At 44.7% G+C, this 17,832-nt stretch overlaps 1 pseudogene across 1 annotated transcript; it reads left to right on the forward strand.

Moving 5' to 3' along the window:
• The first annotated feature begins 16,997 nt into the window (after positions 1-16,997).
• On the forward strand, positions 16,998-17,602 carry LOC308518588 (membrane protein FAM174B-like; annotated as a pseudogene). Its single transcript has one exon. The product of its transcript is annotated as a membrane protein FAM174B-like (transcript).
• The last annotated feature ends 230 nt before the right edge of the window (positions 17,603-17,832 follow it).

Raw genomic sequence — 17,832 nt, forward strand, 5'->3', positions numbered from 1 at the left:
AGCCCTTACACATCACTAAGCCATTTGAAGGCCCCCAGCCCTTTTGCATATCTGTAAACTGCCCATTTGCCCTTTTGCCTACTTTCCTTTGTACTTCTACTGATATAAACAGCTGGCTTATGGTGGGGGGCAGAGCAGACTTTTGTGGACGACCTGCTGTTCTCCCATATTGCCTGCAATCTATATATATAAAAGGCTAATATGCAAAGTGTCCCCTCAGGTGTTCGACCAAGAGTTCGATCACTCACTATGAGGTGCGCTGACCACCAGGGGGCAGTGTGGAACATGGTGGGTGACCAGTGGCAGCAGTGGTGGGACACTGAGGGAGCAAGGAAAGGAGGAGGTGGGGAGGTGGAGAGGTGCGGGGGAGTGGAGGGGAGAACCCAACTGTTGAGGAGGCAGGAAGGCAGGGACATGGCAGGCAACCAGTGGTGGTGGTGGGGTGCTGAGGAAGCGAGGGGAGGAGGAGGCTGGGAGACAGGGAACCTGTTAAACCCTAATGGCCAGCCAGGCCTAGGTACCCTACCTGTGCACAGATTTCATGCACCAGGCCTCTAGTTTTGAAATAAATGCTCATATATGATTCAAGCCTGTCTCTGCTTAATTGGCTTGAGTAGTGACAGACAGCAAGAACCCATTGTTTGTCTGGTTACAGAAGCAAAACCCTGTTTTCTTAGGGTCCTTCTTGAAGTTTGAGTGTGAAAAATGGCTTAAGCTAGAATTATCTTTCCATGAGAATGTTGACTGAGGGAAGGTGGCCTCACAAACAGCTTGGAGCTTCAAGCACGTCATCACTGCAAACAGGGAAGCCCCTCCCCTGGTTTCAGCAGTCAGATGCTACTGCTTGACCAGAGACCCCCAGAATAGACCAATAAAACTTGACTCAGCTTACTTTCAGGTCCTTTTTAAAACTATATTTTGATTGATTTCAGAGAGGAAGGGAGAGGGGGAGAGAGATAGAAACATCAATGATGAGAGAGAATCACTGATCGGCTGCCTCCTGCACACCCCCCACTGGGAATCGAGCCCGCAACCTGGGAATTGAACCATGAGCTCCGGGTCATAGGTCGATGCTCAACCACTGAGCCATGCTGGCTGGCTCAGGTCCTTTTGACCCATAATAACCTAACCTCCATTAGTTGTGATGCTGCCCCCAGAGCCCTGCTCTGCATTCCCAGTAGGAAAACCATAGCTAAATATGTGATTGGATTACTGTCTGCGGAAAAGAGTACAGACACAGGAGAAGCTCACCCCTTAGAGTTTGCTTGTCAACATGGTCCTTAGGCCACATGAGCTACAATAAGCCCCTTCCTTTTTAGTGCCTGTCAACTAACAGTACTATCTTTTGTTTTGTCTGAGCACCTTTGGGGAAGAAAGGCCCTGAGGTATCAGCTGATCCAGACCTGGCCCTCAAACACATTTCCTTTGGAGAAAAAATTATCTGCTCCATTTTTTGGTGTTTTTTGTTTGTTTGTTTGTTTGTTTGTTGTAAACCCTCACCCGAGGATATTTTTCCCATTGATTTTTAGAGAGAGGGGAAGGGAGGGAGAGAGACGGGGAAAGAAAAACATCGATGTGAGAGAGACACCTCGATTGGTTGCCTCTCCTTTCCCCCCTCCCCAGCTCCCAACAACCCTTCAGTCTGAAGGCTGGCGCTCTAACCACTGAGAAAAAATGGATTAGGTTTCTGTTTTATTTAAATGGGACGTTCTCCAACTTTGCAGGGTTCCCACCACTCTTTACTTTACCACACCTCCTTGTTTCTGCACTTACTACTCAGCTTCTGTTGACATTTGAGCTTAAAAACCAGGATCTAAGCCAACACCCTGAGAGGAATTTCTCCAGGTTGCAAAGCAAGTTTAGTAGCAGAGCTGGTCCAAGAAGACCATTTCCCCTGCTATTATTTCCAACATGTACCCCCTCCACCAGCACCAACTGGTTTAGAGCAAGAATACCAGACCCCGTGGCTATTTTCATACACAGGACTTCAGAAGATCCCTTAAAATACCCAAGGACAGTTCTAAACACCTCTTAAACCAAAGGCAGTGAAACAACAAAAAAATTAATTAATCCTCAGAATCAGGCTCTATTCAGAGGAAGAACCTTTGGTTGTTGTTGTTAGTCCTCACCCAAGGAGACCTTTTCTATTTAGTTAATTAGTTTATCCTCACCTGAGGATATTTTTCCATTGTTTTTCAGAGAGAGTGGAAAGGGGAAAGGGAGAGGAGAGAGAGAGAGAGAGAGAGAGAGAGAGAGAGAGAGAGAGAGAGAGAGAAAGGAGAGAGGAAGAGAGAGAGAGAAACCTTGATGTGAGAGACATACATGGATTGGTTGCCTTCTGCATGCAACTGGGGCACAGGATGGAACCTGCAACCCAGGTACGTGCCCTGACCAGGAATTGAACCCGGGGCCCTTCCATGTGCAGGCCAATGCTCTAACCCAGTGGTCAGCAAACTGATTAGTCAACAGAGCCAAATATCAACAGTACAACGATTGGAATTACTTTTGAGAGCCAAATTTTTTAAACGTAAACTATATAGGTAGGTACATTCTTATTATCTTAATTAGGGTACCCCTAAGGCTTAGGAAGAGCCACACTCAAGGGGCTAAAAAGCCACATTTGGCTCGAGAGATGCAGTTTGCTGACCACTGTCTTAGAGTCTCAATTTTAAAAAATGACAACAGCCAACACAACAATAGCCAACCAGTGTGGATGAATAAAAATAATAGCTATTTTTGGTCAGAGTGGCAAAAAATATAACATATTTTTTGGTGTGGCCACAGAATGTGAGGAAGCACGGGACTTGGTTGGGAAGTCTGTCAGGAGGATTCTCCAAAAGGTCAGAGGCCTCTAGGGGGACCTTGCCAAAGGCGGCAGACCCTGCCTTGACTTTTCTAAACACGGTGTTTTGCTGGAATCTTTATGTTTATTCTTTACATGCCCTTGCTTAAAGGACACTACAGATGCATGTGCCTTCTCAAGGATACTTACCCTGCTGATAGTATCTAATAGTTAATTTTAGTTCACCCTTGTTGCAATAAAAGCCTAAGGAGGCAGGCGAATGGGGCTGTCTGGTTCCTATAGCCAGGCAGTCCCTTAGCCTTCTCTTTCACAGCAATCATGTGTCAGAGTAATCATTCATCCGTCACCCAGGGTCTGCTAGTCAGCCCCGGAAACAGAGTTATAGCAATTAGTTTATGTGTGCCATGGGATAAAAATGATTGAAAATTACTGATCTAAGCACATCCTATAAAATAGTTTTAAAGAACAATCATGTGAGTCTCGCTGACATGGCCCAGTGGTTGAGTGTTTAAATAGGTTTTCATCTGCATAATATAACACATTCTGACAAGACCACCACCACCACCAATGTGGTCAGTGTTGTGCTGATAAATGTTTAATAACTGAGGGCCCGCCCCCCGCCCAAGTGCACAAATTTTTGTGCACCGGGCTACTAGTATAATCTATAATATATAATATATAATTATAATTATAATATATAATACAATCATTTGAAATACTTTAAGTTCAATTTGGCACTGGGTTTTGAGAGGTGGCTCGGCCCACTACTCTATGCCTAGGCCCACAGTGCCTTGAGATCCAGCAACAAAGCTCTGATTTCATGAGACTTTAGCCTGAAAAAACTATTTATTTTATCAGAAAACAGACTTAGTGTGTCCCAGGGGATCTTAGAGTTACACAGCCAGGTTTGGTTCCACTGCCTACCAACTGAGTGATTTTGGCCACTATTTGTGTCTCTGAACTTGAGGGCACAGTAACAATACCTACCACCCAGCTGCCCACAGGATTAGTAAAATAATCTACAAAAATCTCTTTGCCAGTGATGATCCAAGTGCAATAGACACTGTGTCTAATAAGGGTAAGGGCTCAATAAATGTGGAGGTGCCCTGTAGCAACCAGCAAATTCTAAAGCTGAGCCCCCTGTTAGGTAGGAAAATTTTTTAGAAAATGAGAGCCACAACCTTTATATAATGTGAACCCACTACTGCATAGTGCAGTCTTATTCCAGGTATTCACCTTCTGGGTCTTTTTTAGTCCCCTCTGCACGCTCCAACCCATGCACAGCTGTCTAACATTACATTGATCACCTGCTATGTACCAGCCACTGTGCTAGGCAGGGCCTGTGCATATCCCCATGGATCCCCTACTGGATATCACCACCTTCATTTTCAGTTAAGCAAATGAAGTATCAGAGAGGTTAGGACACTTACCAAAGGCCAGCCAACCTATAGTTGGGCTTTCAGATTTTCAGTTCAGGACTCTGTATATACTTATTGCCCCCAGACACACACACAACACACACACACACACACATACAGAAGCTGCCATTCACCTCTCATTTGCCTGTCTTACCTGGAATTGGGGGTTGTTTAGGAGACAGTTGGGTCAGGTCTTGGATTGTCACAGAAAAGAGAAGTTTGCATGTGTAGTCCTCTCTGGTTAGCAGTTTCCGGGAGTGTGCACATAACCAAATTTAGCCCCTGGCCACACATGGGGTGGAAAACTTGGCAGGAATTGGATGATTCGAAAGGAAGAAGCTACTCAGGTAGGATAGGGCTGAGGGCAATCACAGGCCTGTGTAGAGAGACAATCGTTAGAAAGACAAACCATATGGGTGGGAGCAGGGTGGAGGGGGTCAATGGGCAGAAAAGGGAGGGACATCTATAATACTTTCAACAATAAAGAGAAATTAAAAAAGAAAAACAAAACATATGAAGTCACCTCCAATTCTTGTAGGATGACGTGCAGTGTGAAAGTCAAATGCAGCACTCTCACTGTTCCCTGAGGCTCACTGGCTCCCCTTTCCCAGCCCTGTCCCTCCAATGTTTTCACTTAAATGAGAGGCAAATGGCAGTGTTGCCTAGTAGTTAAAGCCAGTGCTCTGGAGGCAGAAAGATGTAAGTTGAAGCCTCAGGTCTGCCATTTACCATTTCTTTGACCTTCACTGACTCCTTTCTCTAAAGCTTTGGTTTCCTTATTCATAAAATAGGGGTGACAATAGTGACACCTAATCTTCTATGTGTATTTTTATTGATGAAAGAGAGAAAGAGAGAGAGAGAGAGAGAGAGAGAGAGAGAGAGAGAGAGATTAAGAAAGATTTTTTGTTCCATTTATTTATGCATTTATTGATTGCTTCTTGTATGTGCCCAGACCAGGGATCAAACCCACAACCTTGGCGTGTCTGAATGACATTTTAACCAACTGAGCTACCCAGCCAGGGTATGGTTGTTTTGTTGAGGTTCTGATTAGATGGAATAATTTGTGGAAGCATATAGCACAGTGCTTGGCATAATCAATGTTGATTGTTTGTATTAGTTTGGGATTTGAAGTATAATGTTGTTGTACTAGCAAAATGCAGGGTCTTTGGAATCCCAAAGTCTTGAACTTATATTCTGGCTCAGCCACTTATAAGACGGCCCATGTGCAGGCCATTTGCTATTCTAACCTTGGTCTTCTGGTCGGAAAAATGGAGGTGTGGGGGTTTCTGCTCAGCTGTGTCCTCTGGGCTCTCTGAAAGGACTGAATGAGGTAATGCCTGGGAAGCACCTGGCCCAGGCATACAGATGTGAGTGGATACTGTCACAGGCAGTGGCTTGAACTATTAGTTCTCTTCTAGAGCCATTTGGGGGTGTTGTTGGGCATGTTGTTGGGGGGTAGGCACATCTCCACTGTTCTGGCCCAACTTTCCCATTACATTTTACCTCCCAGCCTCCATTGAACCAGGAGAGAAATACCACTGTTCAAAGTCACCAGCAAAGATTGCTGGAAACACCTAGAACATCCCTGTGGTGGCTGAGGGAAACTTCGCTCTGAGCGTGGGTCTTGTTCTTCTTGAGTGATTCATTAATGATGAACTTTTAGCTCAGACAGCCTTTTATTTCATGGAACGAGTGAAAGAGAAGGCAGGGCTATTAAAGGTTAAACACCAAAATATCAAAGTACAAAATAAAACCTGTCATTCAAGCAGAAAAAGCAGTCATCTATCGCTTTTGAGAAGAGAATGGAGACAGGAAGAAAAGTCCATGGGATCCTCTCTGGATCTCAGTGGATCTCCTGTGTGGAACTGTAACATCAGTGTTGGGGTCAAGAAGACAGGGGCCAGACATGCGACTCAGCACCTGGATTCTCGGTGAATCTTGGATTGTGTGACTCTCCCACCAAGCCCACTTCTTCAGCCACAGGCCCCGCCTGACTTGACACCTGGACCCCTTGGTGAGACCTAGAGTACACGCTACTACTGCCAAGCACACCACAGACTCCGCCCTCCAGCATGGTCAGAGCCTCCGGGCCAGTGCAGGCTCTGCTCTCCATGAACAGATAGAGTTATCACCTGGCACACGCCCTACCCCTGACACAAGTCAGAGCTGCTGGTGGGGGGGTGGTTGGTAAGAGATCAACTGAAGAACTTGTATGCATGCATATAAGCATAACCAATGGACACATGACACTGGGGGTAGGGGAGGCTTGGGGAAGGTCAAGGGGGAAAAAAGGAGACAAATGTAAAACTCTTTGTAATACTTTAAGCAATAAAACAAAATTTTTAAAAAATCAAAATGAAAAAAGAAATAAAATAAAATTGTTCATTAAAAAAAAAAGTGGGCAAAGGACCCATTAAAATAACAAAGTATATATATATATATTCTATCTGGGTGAGACAATACCAGTCCTAGGAATCACTTAACTACTAATCTATAGATATAAAAGGCTAATATGCAAAGTGTCTCCTCAGGAGTTCGACCAGGAGAACGGGAGTTTGATCGCTCGCTATGACCTGGTGAGCTGACCACCAAGGAGTGGCGTGGAACATGGCTTGCGACCAGCGGCGGTGGCAGGGTGATGAGGGAGTGAGGGAAGGAGAAGGCAGGGAGGCAGGGAAGTGGGGAACCTGATCGGCCCTGATCGCCAGCCTGGCCTAGGGACTCTACCTGTATATGAATTTTGTGCACCGGGCCTCTAGTTGTTGTGCCGGGGTTCATGTCCCAGCATCAAGAAGGATTCAGGAATCTGGAAAAGGCTGCACATAGATGACATAGGAATCCAGAGACTAATAAAGAGTCCGGAGACAAGATATCATTTTGAAAGGCATTGGGGGTCAGAGGACCTTCAGCTAAAGGAACTGAAGACTTCCTCCTTGTCTAGGACCCTTGCTTTTATTAACACAATTTGTCCTAAGGCAAGGTGGAGATAATACACCTCAAAGGGTAAGGTTTCAAAGGGTACAGAAGCAGTCAGTTTGGGGGATAGCCTACAACTGTTCAGGTATTTGGCCAATAGGAAGCAATAACATGTAGATTAAGACGCCCTTTAACTGTCTGGCAGCCACAATCAGTTTCCTATTCAGGTTTGGGAAATGCCTTTAGCCATTTCCAACAGGTGACTATATGTGTGACTCAGCTCTGTTGAGTCCCCAAGTTTCATCAACCTTTTGATGAAACTCTTGATACTATGACATGCTGGAATTGGTTCCTGGCATTGTTGAATAAATGAATGCAAGGATTTCGCACCATCTACCAGCTATTATCCACAGGCAGCTGAGCTTTATATCCCTTTTGGTTCCTTGTGCCTTGGAATCTTGTGGGAGGGTTGGGGATCACTTATCAGGTTTTGCTGGGCCCAAAAAGCTCAATCTTTGCCTGGTGCCATCTCTAGAAGGAAAGGGAGAACTTGGAAATCAGATAATCTGATGCAAACAAGACAGGGAACTCACTACTTCTTATACAACCCAGAACACTGAGGGAAATGTCATTTTTAGAAAATTCTGAGATTGTTCAAGTTGAGATCTGGCTTCATGCCATGTACCTTCACTATTCCTCAGTTGGTTCTAGAGCCAGCCTTGGTGTCCCTGGGCTTTTACCTCTCCAGTGACAGTGACCAGGCAGGAGGACCAGCTGCTGAACACCAGGATTGTACCCGGCGTCCAGGATAATGTTGACTGAAGTACTGATCCATTAGCCCAAGCCAGGACCACAGTGATGGAGCTTCCCGAGGCTTTTCCTGTCCCACCCACACTGCTGGGAAGATGAAGAGAGGACCTGAGGTGCCGGAAGCCAGTCCATCCTTGCTGCTTGACACAGTTGCTGCAGGGAAGAAACATCTGCACAGCATATGACTCGGGGGACCTGGCGTATATGGCATACTGTTATTAATATGTTTGCTTCCCTTCTTGGCGCTATGTGTTTTAACCAAGGTCACCTCTCCGAGAAAGGTTGTTTCCCCAGGTAGGGATTTTTCCCTGAAGTTAGGGAGGGAATAAAATCCCTTAACTGAGTGCCAGGCGGGTAGTTAATCACTTTAATTACGAACAATCACACTTAAACTACATAATCTTTACTCCCTGGAATGGAGATAAGAAACGCCCTAACCTTTGGAATAGAAATTGACAGGATTAAAATCAACTGGTATAAATACAGATGTAACAAGACAATAAAAAACAGAACCTGGCGACAGAACCTGGCTGGAGAACCTAGACAGAACTTGGCTGGAGATCCTGGCTAGGCTGCTGATCAACTGAACACTGTCTCTGTGTCCTTCCTTCTTTGCCAACTCCATCCACACCTTTGGGGACCCCTGGACCTGCTGGGGTTGGACCCCAACACTGAGGGACAGTGAGTTCTTTTATAAGTGGCGTCCAGAGGGAGCTCCAATGGGGTGCAAATTTTAACACAACCTGAGTAAGGAAGGAGAAAACCAACTAAGCTCTCTACCATTTGGCTCTCTTCAGATACCCTCTAGGTCTCTTTGAAAGGATTTGGGGAGGGGAGCATGGAATTATTTACCTCTAGGGAGGAGAACTGTGATTGCAGTGGGGGTAACTTGTAGTGAATATCCTTTAACAGTTTTCAGGACATCTTTGGTATTATTCATTTGCAACAGTGAATAACGTGTAAATGATAAAAGGAAACAACAAAGGTTCTTTCAGGATGGGGCCCTCTGTAGGGCCCTTTCTGCATTACAGGTTTCAGATATCACATTCTTGCACGTTATCCGTGCAGCTTTCTGGGGGTCTGAACCTCCCAAACCAATTGCAGGGTGGGCTTTTTATTCAGCTCAAAGTCCCAAGGGTCTCTGTTTCTTGTGTCCTAGAACCCTCTTCTTCTTTAAAATATATATATATTTTATTGATTTCGGAGAGGAAGGGAGAGAGGAAAAGAGATAACATCAATGATGAGAGAGAATCATTGATCAGCTGCCTCTGGCATACCCTTACTGGGAATCGAGCCCACAACCGGGCATGTGCCCCAACTGGGAATTGAACCCTGACCTGGCTCATAGATGGCTCAACCACCAAACCACACCAGCTGGGCGGGACCCTCTTCTTTTTTTGAGTACTGAGACCTTGAAGGATGGTGGGAGATGGGATGGTATTCATCAGTGGGTAGAAAAGAATAACCAAAAAAGTCATGACTCTAACCACAGAGCCAGTTCTGATGGTCCTATTCTGTTTCTTACAAGATACTGAGTTGTTTTCTCAGAGACAATAGAACAAAACTGCAAGTCAGGCGGCAGAGGAAAAAAATGTTGCAAATTACTCATCGAACCAGATTTCCACCTTTACCCATTCCCCTACCTCTCATCCCCTATCTCCATCCACCATCCCCCACCCATGGAGCCAAAGGACCGGACATGATCAGGACCTGAATACCAGAACACTTTCAGAGGCCACTGTCCAGGCGGTCCCCGTGCCGACCCCTCAAGCCCATGCCCCAAAACCTGGATCGGGGAGACTGAACTCCTTGCTCATGAACTTCACAATAAAGCTTTTTTCTTTTCTCAAAAGCTGGTGCCATGGTATTGGCTTTTATGCACATCAGACAGCGAGCCCTTGCTTGGTAACAAGTCCATCGAACAGCTGGTCCCAGTGAAGCATAGTGGTCCCTCCTTTGGAAAAACTGCTGTTTGAGCTACTCTGTTATTCTTAGTCTCTTATTCTGTAGGTCAACTCTGTTATTTTTAGACTGTAAAATAACTTTGTTTTTTGCTTGAATAGAAAAGATAAACTTAATTGTCTGACCTTGCAAGCTAGCCATCTAAACTGATATGCTGATATTGATACCAGGTGCCTGTATAAATATGATACTCAAAGTTACAGGTGTCTGTAGAGATAGCATATGTACTCAAGGTTACACGCTATCTACAAAAATAACTTACACAAAGAACTAGAAGGATATAAAAAGGAAATACTCCCTCTTGTGTTTGTTCAGAATTTGACAGAGGTAATCTGCTCTGAACCTGCATACAATAAAGATGACTCCTAACTAACTGGCTGATTAAGTTAGTTAATCAGCAAGTCTTGTCCAGCTTGCTGATTTGCCCAATACAACACTAGTTTCTATAAATGTCCCTGCTCTTTTTGTTAGGGGCAGGAACGGAATAGTGGGGACTAGCAATAATTATAAGAAATATTAATCATGCTCTGTTAACCGTGATTGTTCTGATCAGAGAAAGCACATTCTGACCTGGTGAGAGTTGTACACCCTGGCACATGAGAGTTAACATCAGACTGCAGCCCATCCTGCTTTTCTGAGAACTGCCTGTCATGCTCATCCCGGGGGCCTGCCTTTGCCTGCCCTTTGGGACCCCAACCCCTATTGCCTGTACTCTGCTCCTGCAGGTGCCCAGAGGCACTTCCCCACTGCCACCTCCCAGGCCCACATTGCCTGTAACCTGTAACCATTATTCCTTGACTTTCCCATGACTGTCATTCTTACTTTCCCATGTAATCTTTGTCCTTCTACCCAATATAAGCAGCTGGCTTATGGGGAGGGGTAGAGCAGATCTGTGTGGATGACCTACTGCTCTCTCATACTGAAACAGGAATTTTAGGGGAACATAGTGAAGTGTGGTAACAATCATCTCAAGTAGAAACTATAGTTTAACTTTAACCCTGCAGTTTGGCATCTGTACTTATTTGCTTTGTTTAACAATGGAAAAGTTATTTTGATTTTCTGAACTTATGTATGCTATCCCATTGATTGTGATCTTACTGGTTATCAAAGCACATTCTTCCGTACCTGGGAACTAGGACAGCACAATTATCTTAAATTGCCTCAGTGTCTCCAGATAACGTGTTTCCATTGACTCAGTGGTCCCAAGACCCAGTGGCTCCAGACAATGTGTTCCTGTCAACTCAGTGGCCCCAAGACCCCAGGGCTCTAGATAATGTGTTTCTGTCAACTCAGTGCCGGAGACCAAAAACTATAATTTAGCTAACATGCTTAAGTCTGCTTCTGTAAACTGCTTTTTGCAAACCAGGTTCCTCATTCCAAACCCTGGGATATAATCAATACCTTTGTGATCTTTGCCTACATAAATCTGATGTCGGGGCTGGAGAAGGCACTATGAGATTTGGGAGAGCGAAATGCCCTCTCATAGTCCTGGATTTGCAATAAATGTGACTCTTTAATTCAACTTCCTGAGGCGTCCTTCTGTGATTCACGGAGTACATTATAACAATAGGCAGGAACATAGGGAATTTTTAGAATTGGGGTCCATGGAAAAAAACATAGGGCTACAGACTGGGAGAAGGTACATTTCCATAACACAAGGAAACCGGGTGCAGTTACATTTCCATAAGACAAGGGAGCAGCAACAGGTATATTTCCATAAGACAAGGAAACTGGAAGTAGCCAAAGAAGGTCTATATTTACAAAATAAATAAGGAAGAAAGCCCAGAAGGAATAGGAGGACAATGAGTGAGGAGGGCCTCAGGAGTCACTATAGTAACCAAATCAAAAGGGAATATTGACCAGAGGGGATATCAGGACACAGGAACTACAGCCTTTAAAAACCATGGAAACAGAAAGTCGGAGGGACCCTTTCCCCCTCTCCACGTGGGAGTCCATTCTGTGGGACTCTTCCCCTCTCCCCACGTGGGAGTCTGTACTTGTTCTTCAAAAAATCTCCACCTTTGCTATACTACTGTGAAACGCCATGGCCAGCATGGCTTTTGGGTTCAAAGGCTTGGAGAAAGAGCTGATGTACAAATTAAAACACAAGACAAGAAATATAATTTTGAAATTATGGTGGAGCCAGAGAAAGCTTAACTGTAGAAGTCAAGTTCCACTGAGTCTCAGTTCCCATCTGCTTTTATTTACTAGAATACACAATTGACTTTTAGGAATGCAAACAGACATATCAATGGTAATGTTTAGTGAACAGTAAAATTATCAGGTTGGGGGGGGGGGCGTGCTTTAGGCCATTGAGTCAGCAGTAGGTAATAAAATCCAAATATTCACTCTGTGAATATCAAAGAGCCCAAATTCAGCCTTCTGCCAGGACTTCTCACATTTATATTAATTGTTGTTGATCTTGGTTATCAGTGTACTACCCTCTGTCTGTGGATTTATTCTTCGACTCCAGCAGACAAAGAATCCGGGTTCCAGTCCAAAAATTCCATATCAATACTGCCAGCATTATTGAAATAAATACTCATACATGATTCAACCCTTTCTCTGCTTAAGGCTCAAGTAGTGACAAGCAGCCTAGAACCATCGGTTGTCCGGTTTCATTTTGAGGAAATGATCCTTTTCTGCTCACTCCTCCCTTCTGTCTCTCTCCTTCTATTGTCAGGCTGGCTCTCTTTGTAGACTGAAGTTTTAGTAAAAGGTACCTAAAATTAAATCCAAGGTTATTTCTGCTCAGAGTTCATGCAGCCAGTTTGCCAGTTTTCTGTGTGCACCCTGACTGCATCTCTGATTGCTAAGGCAGCATTCATCCTTTTCTTTTCTTTTCTTTTCTTTTTTCTTTTCTTTTCTTTTCTTTTCCTTTCCTTCCTTTTCTTCTCTTTTCTTTTCTTTTTAATAACACTAGAGGCCTGGTGCATGAAATTCAGGCACGGGTATGGTCCCTAGGCCTGGCCAGCGATCAAGGCCAATCGAGGCCTTCCAACTACTGGCTGGGGCCTTCCTTCACTCTGCGCAACCCCCTAGTGGTCAGTGTACATCATAGCGAGTGACTGAACTCCTGGTCTCCCAGTTGAACTCCTGAGGGGACACTTTGCATATTAGCCTTTTATATATATATATAGATTTTTTATTGATTTTTATAGAGAAAGGAAGGGAGAGAGAGAGAGAAAAAAAGAAACATTGACATGAGAGGGAAATATCAAGCCTACAACCGGGGCATGTGCCCTAACCCAGAATTGAACCGGCAACCCTTCCGTGCACAAGACAATGCCCAACCAACTAAGCCACACTGGTCAAGGTGAAACATTCATTCTTTTTTTGTTGTTTTGTTAATCCTCACCTGAGGATATCTTTCCATTGATTTTTTTAGAGAGAGTGGAAGGGAGAGTGACAGAAAGAGAGAGACACAGATGTGAGAAAGACACATTGATTGGTTGCCTTTGCACAGGCCCCAGCCAAGGTCGGGGATCAAGCCTGCAACTTGACCAGGATCGAACGCAGAACCCTTCAGTACGTAGGCCTTGGTTTTGCGTACCCTCTTTCCACTGAGCCAAACCAGCTAGGGCGAAGCATTCATTCTTTTAGCCCCATCTCTGGCCTTCACACTCATGCCTGTCAAACATTAATCTCTTCCTAGTTGTCTACCTGAACCCTGAGAGCTGCTTCCACAGGCAGAATCTCTATGAATCTCTGAAATGACAAGGCAGGTAGAATAAAATGTTTCCAAAAATTGCTCCATTGAGTCAAGCCCTGAGAACTATGGCAGTTTGTCAGCAGGCAGCTATAAAACGATGGTCCTAGAACTAGCCTAGCTTCTTTTAAGTCTGTTTTTCAGATTTAAAGCAGAGCCAAAAACTCCAGAGACAAACTCAAAATACCTGTTGGGAAAGTCCCTTTCTGCATCCCATAATAAGTCTTGCACAATCCCAAAATGTTTTGCTTTACTAACTCGTACCAGGACTTCAGTGGGACCCAAGCATTCCTAAAAAAAGAAAAAGCCAGCCAACCTACACCCTGACTGGTTAACTCCAGAACCTTCTGTATTCCCAAGGAATAAAAACCCTTAAGCCCCACATTTGGGGCACAGTGGTTTTGCCCTCTGCAAAGCCTCAATAAATCTGCCTTTGCTTTTATCAGTGTCCCTGGTCTAAATTCTTTTCTATCAGGAGACAAGAACCCAAAGTCTCAGTAATGATGATGTTGGATCACACTCATTTCCCAGATGAGGAAACTGAGGCTCAGAGTCAGCAGGGTGTAACCAAAACCAAGGCTGGGCTGCCTGCTGCCATGAAAGCCAAACTCTTAAGACAGCTGATGGTGAAAAAGGAAAGAGGTTTATTCAAGTGTTGGCTACCTGAGAAGGTGGGGGACTCTTACCCAAAGCCCATCTTCCTACCTCAGTGCAGGCAGAGGTTTTTATAAGGAGGGAGAGGAAAAGCAGAACAAAGAAATCAAGGAGAGAAGGTTGAAAAGTTCTCCATGTTCTAGCCAGCACAGTCTACTCTGATAAAGACCTTGAAACTGGTCAAGTGATGGTCTGCTGTGTCATCCTGGTCTTTGTCATCCTGGGTCTATATCATCCTGGTTCAATGGTTGAAGGTCAGCAAATCTCCTGGAACTGGGAGGAGTCTGTGTCTTCTGAAGTTAGTTCCTAGGACTCTTATACATGTAAACATGTTGTCTATCTACAAGCTCCATATCAGTCAGAGTCAGCATTTACAGAAACAATGCCAACATAATGGCGGTGAGGTGACAATTCCTCACTCTTACAAGGACACTCTTCTGGAGTAACAGAACTGGAACTAAAACTCATAGCCTTCAACTCCAAAAGTCAGCTTTCTTTCTCTTCCATCCTTGACTATTTCCTTTTAGGTAAAAATGACACTACTTGCCTTTTCTTTTGGGTTTACATTTTGGCCCCATCCCTTCCATTCTCTTCTGTAATTTTGTCCCATTCTTACTCTAGTGTTCCTCAAATTTCAGTCATCTATGCCTCGCCTTCATTTTCTTTTCTTTATTTTTTTTTCTATAACCAACTGTTGCCTATAGTCTTATTTACTCAGTATTTGTCTTTACATTGATTCCCTGAAATATTAAATTAAAAAACAAAATATATTAATCATCCAAAGGAAACTGTACCACTACTATAATTTAAAAATTAATTTTAATTGCCAACAACAGATTAAAAAAAAAAAACTAAAAATGCATACAATGAAAGTTCTAATTGTTATCGTTTTAAAATCTCATTTGGATATGGTTGCCTGACAAGTATTTGAGGCTGGTCTTGGTCTTTTTGTTAAAAAGGAGAATTGAGCTTTTGTAAGTTCCTTTTTGTTATAATGATGTTGCATAACAAACAATGTTCACGCCTCAGTGGCTTAAACCAACACAGGCTTCTTTCTCACACACCTGCAGGCTGTCTGGGAGGCTCAGCTTCAGGATATGGGTTGGGGTTATGTCTACTCTCTGAGCCTTTCATTCTGGGACCAGCAACTCTCCAGAGCATATTCTTCTCATGATGAATGGCAGAAGCACAAAAAACCAAGCCAAAGCACAGAAGTACCTGTAAAACCTCTGTTTGTGTCATTCTTATTAACATTCTATTGGCCAAAGCAAAGTAAGGACCAAGCTCAACCTCATGGAGTGAAGAACTATATTCCTACCTTGAGTAGGGTAGGGGGCGGGCGGGTGAGTAGAGCGTGAAAATTTGCTGAATAACAACTATTCTCTACCATGATAAGAATAGAAGATGTAGAAGTAGCAAATGGGAACTTTCTAATTGACTTAATTGAAGAGAAATGGAAAAGGATTGCCTTGATCACATCATAATTCCTGTCCTAGTGATGAACTCACTCTGATTCTGAACAAAATCAGGAAGTGGTGAGGAACAGCCAGTGGGTGAGTGTACTGTATTTGTCTACTAGGGTCTTTATAACGTAACACCATGACTGGGCAGCTTAAAAAACACAAACTTATTTTCTCACAGTTCTGAAAGCTGGAAGTCCAAGGTGAAGGTGCTGACAGGGCTAGTTTTCTCTTTGCTTGCCTCTTCACATGGCTGTCTCTCTGTGCTTGCACCCCTGGTGTCTCTCTATATGACCTCATCTCGTCTTAGAAGGATACACTAGTCAGATTGGTTCAGAGCCCACAGTAATAGCCTATTTTAACTTTATCACCTCTTTAAGGCCCTGTCTCCAGACACTGTTACATTTTGAGGTCTTAGGCTTAGGGCTTCAGTATATTGAATGTGGGTGGTACAATTCAGTGCATAACAGTAGGAGAAAAGCAATATTTGTCACATGTGTTCAAGTCCCTCCCTCTATCAAAAGTTGCTGCCTTGATTCTGTGCCTTTTCTTTGGTTCCTTCTTTCAATTAATGTTTATTAAAAAGAGTAGGCAAGCCCTAGCCAGTGTGGCTCAGTTGGTTGGAGTGTCATCCTGTGCACCCTGAAGGATCGCAGCAGGTTCAATTCCCAATCAGGGCACACACCTAGGTTTCAGGTTCAATGACCTGGTCAAGGTGAGTGTGGGAGGCAACCTATCAATGTTTCTCTCTCACTCGTCCTTTCTCTCTCTCTAGAATCAATGAGAAGCATGTCCTCACGTGAGGATTACAAAAAAAAAAAAGAGTAAGAGCAGCCCTAGCCAGTTTGCTTAGTGGTTAGAGCATTGGCCCAGGGACTAAGCAGAGGTTCTCAACCTGTGGGTCGCGACCCCTTTGACGGTTGAATGACCCTTTCACAGGGGTCGCCTAAGACCATCCTGCATATCCGATATTTACATTATGATTCATAACAGTAGCAACATTACAGTTATGAAGTAGCAACAAAAATAATTTTATGGTTGGGTCACAACATGAGGAACTGTATTTAAAGGGCCAGAAGGTTGAGAACCACTGGAAAGGGTTGTGGGCTTGATTCTGGCCAAGAGCACCTACCTGGGTTTCAGGTTCAATCCCAGTCCCCTCTCTTGGGGCGCATGCAGTAGGCAACAAATCAATGTGTCTCTCTCACATCCATGTTTCTCTGTCTCTGTCTCGCACCCTCCCTCCCACCTTCTCTAAAAAATCAATGGAAGCGGGAGTCTCGGGTGCAGGCCCTCGCGCCGGTGCAGGGCACAGCTGCGCACCCTACCCCACCCACCTGCACCATGCACGCCACGCGCCACAGCTGTCACTGCTGCTCGTGCTCCTGGCCACGCCCGCTGCCCCCGGATTCCGTGCCCAGGTCGCCCCGGTGCCGCAGCCCGAGAACCCACCAGCCGGCTCCTGGCCTGTGAACACCACGGAACGGGGTCTGGGGAGGCGGCGGCAGCAGCTCCAACAGCAGCCGCGATGCCCCGGTGACCCGCATCTCCAGCCTGCTCCATGACCTGCCACCCTGAAGGTGGCCGTGATCGTGCGCCTACACCGCTGCCTCATCGCCTGCCTGCTGCTGGGCGTCTTCAGGTCCAGAAAGAGGTGGAAGATGACCCTCAAGTATGACATCATCACCACCCCGCTGAGAGCGTGGAAATGGCCCCCCTGAATGAAGAGAATGATGAGGATGAAGACTCCACAATATTCGACACCAAAACCAGGTCAAACCTGTTTCCCGGTGTGTTGGCATCCTGTGGAAAGTTGGCCAGCTGTGCCTGGGTGGGAAGGATCTGGAAGCTGTCCTGTCCACGGTGTTGAAGCCAAAAAAAACATTATTTATAACGTCTGCTCAGAATGTCACCACAGGAGAGAAACAGGAAGAAGAAGAAAAAGGTAAAGATAAAACCTATGAACAATAAAGTGACAACAAATAAATACCTATCAACAAGTGAACCTAAAAATTAAGTCAGAATAAACTGGCGAATATAATAGAAGCAGGGGCATAGAAAGGAAGTGAACTGACAATTCTTGGGGGGAAGGGGGTGTGG

Source organism: Myotis nattereri, assembly GCF_964212035.1.
Source record: "Myotis nattereri genome assembly, chromosome: 4".
Lineage (NCBI taxonomy): Eukaryota > Metazoa > Chordata > Mammalia > Chiroptera > Vespertilionidae > Myotis > Myotis nattereri.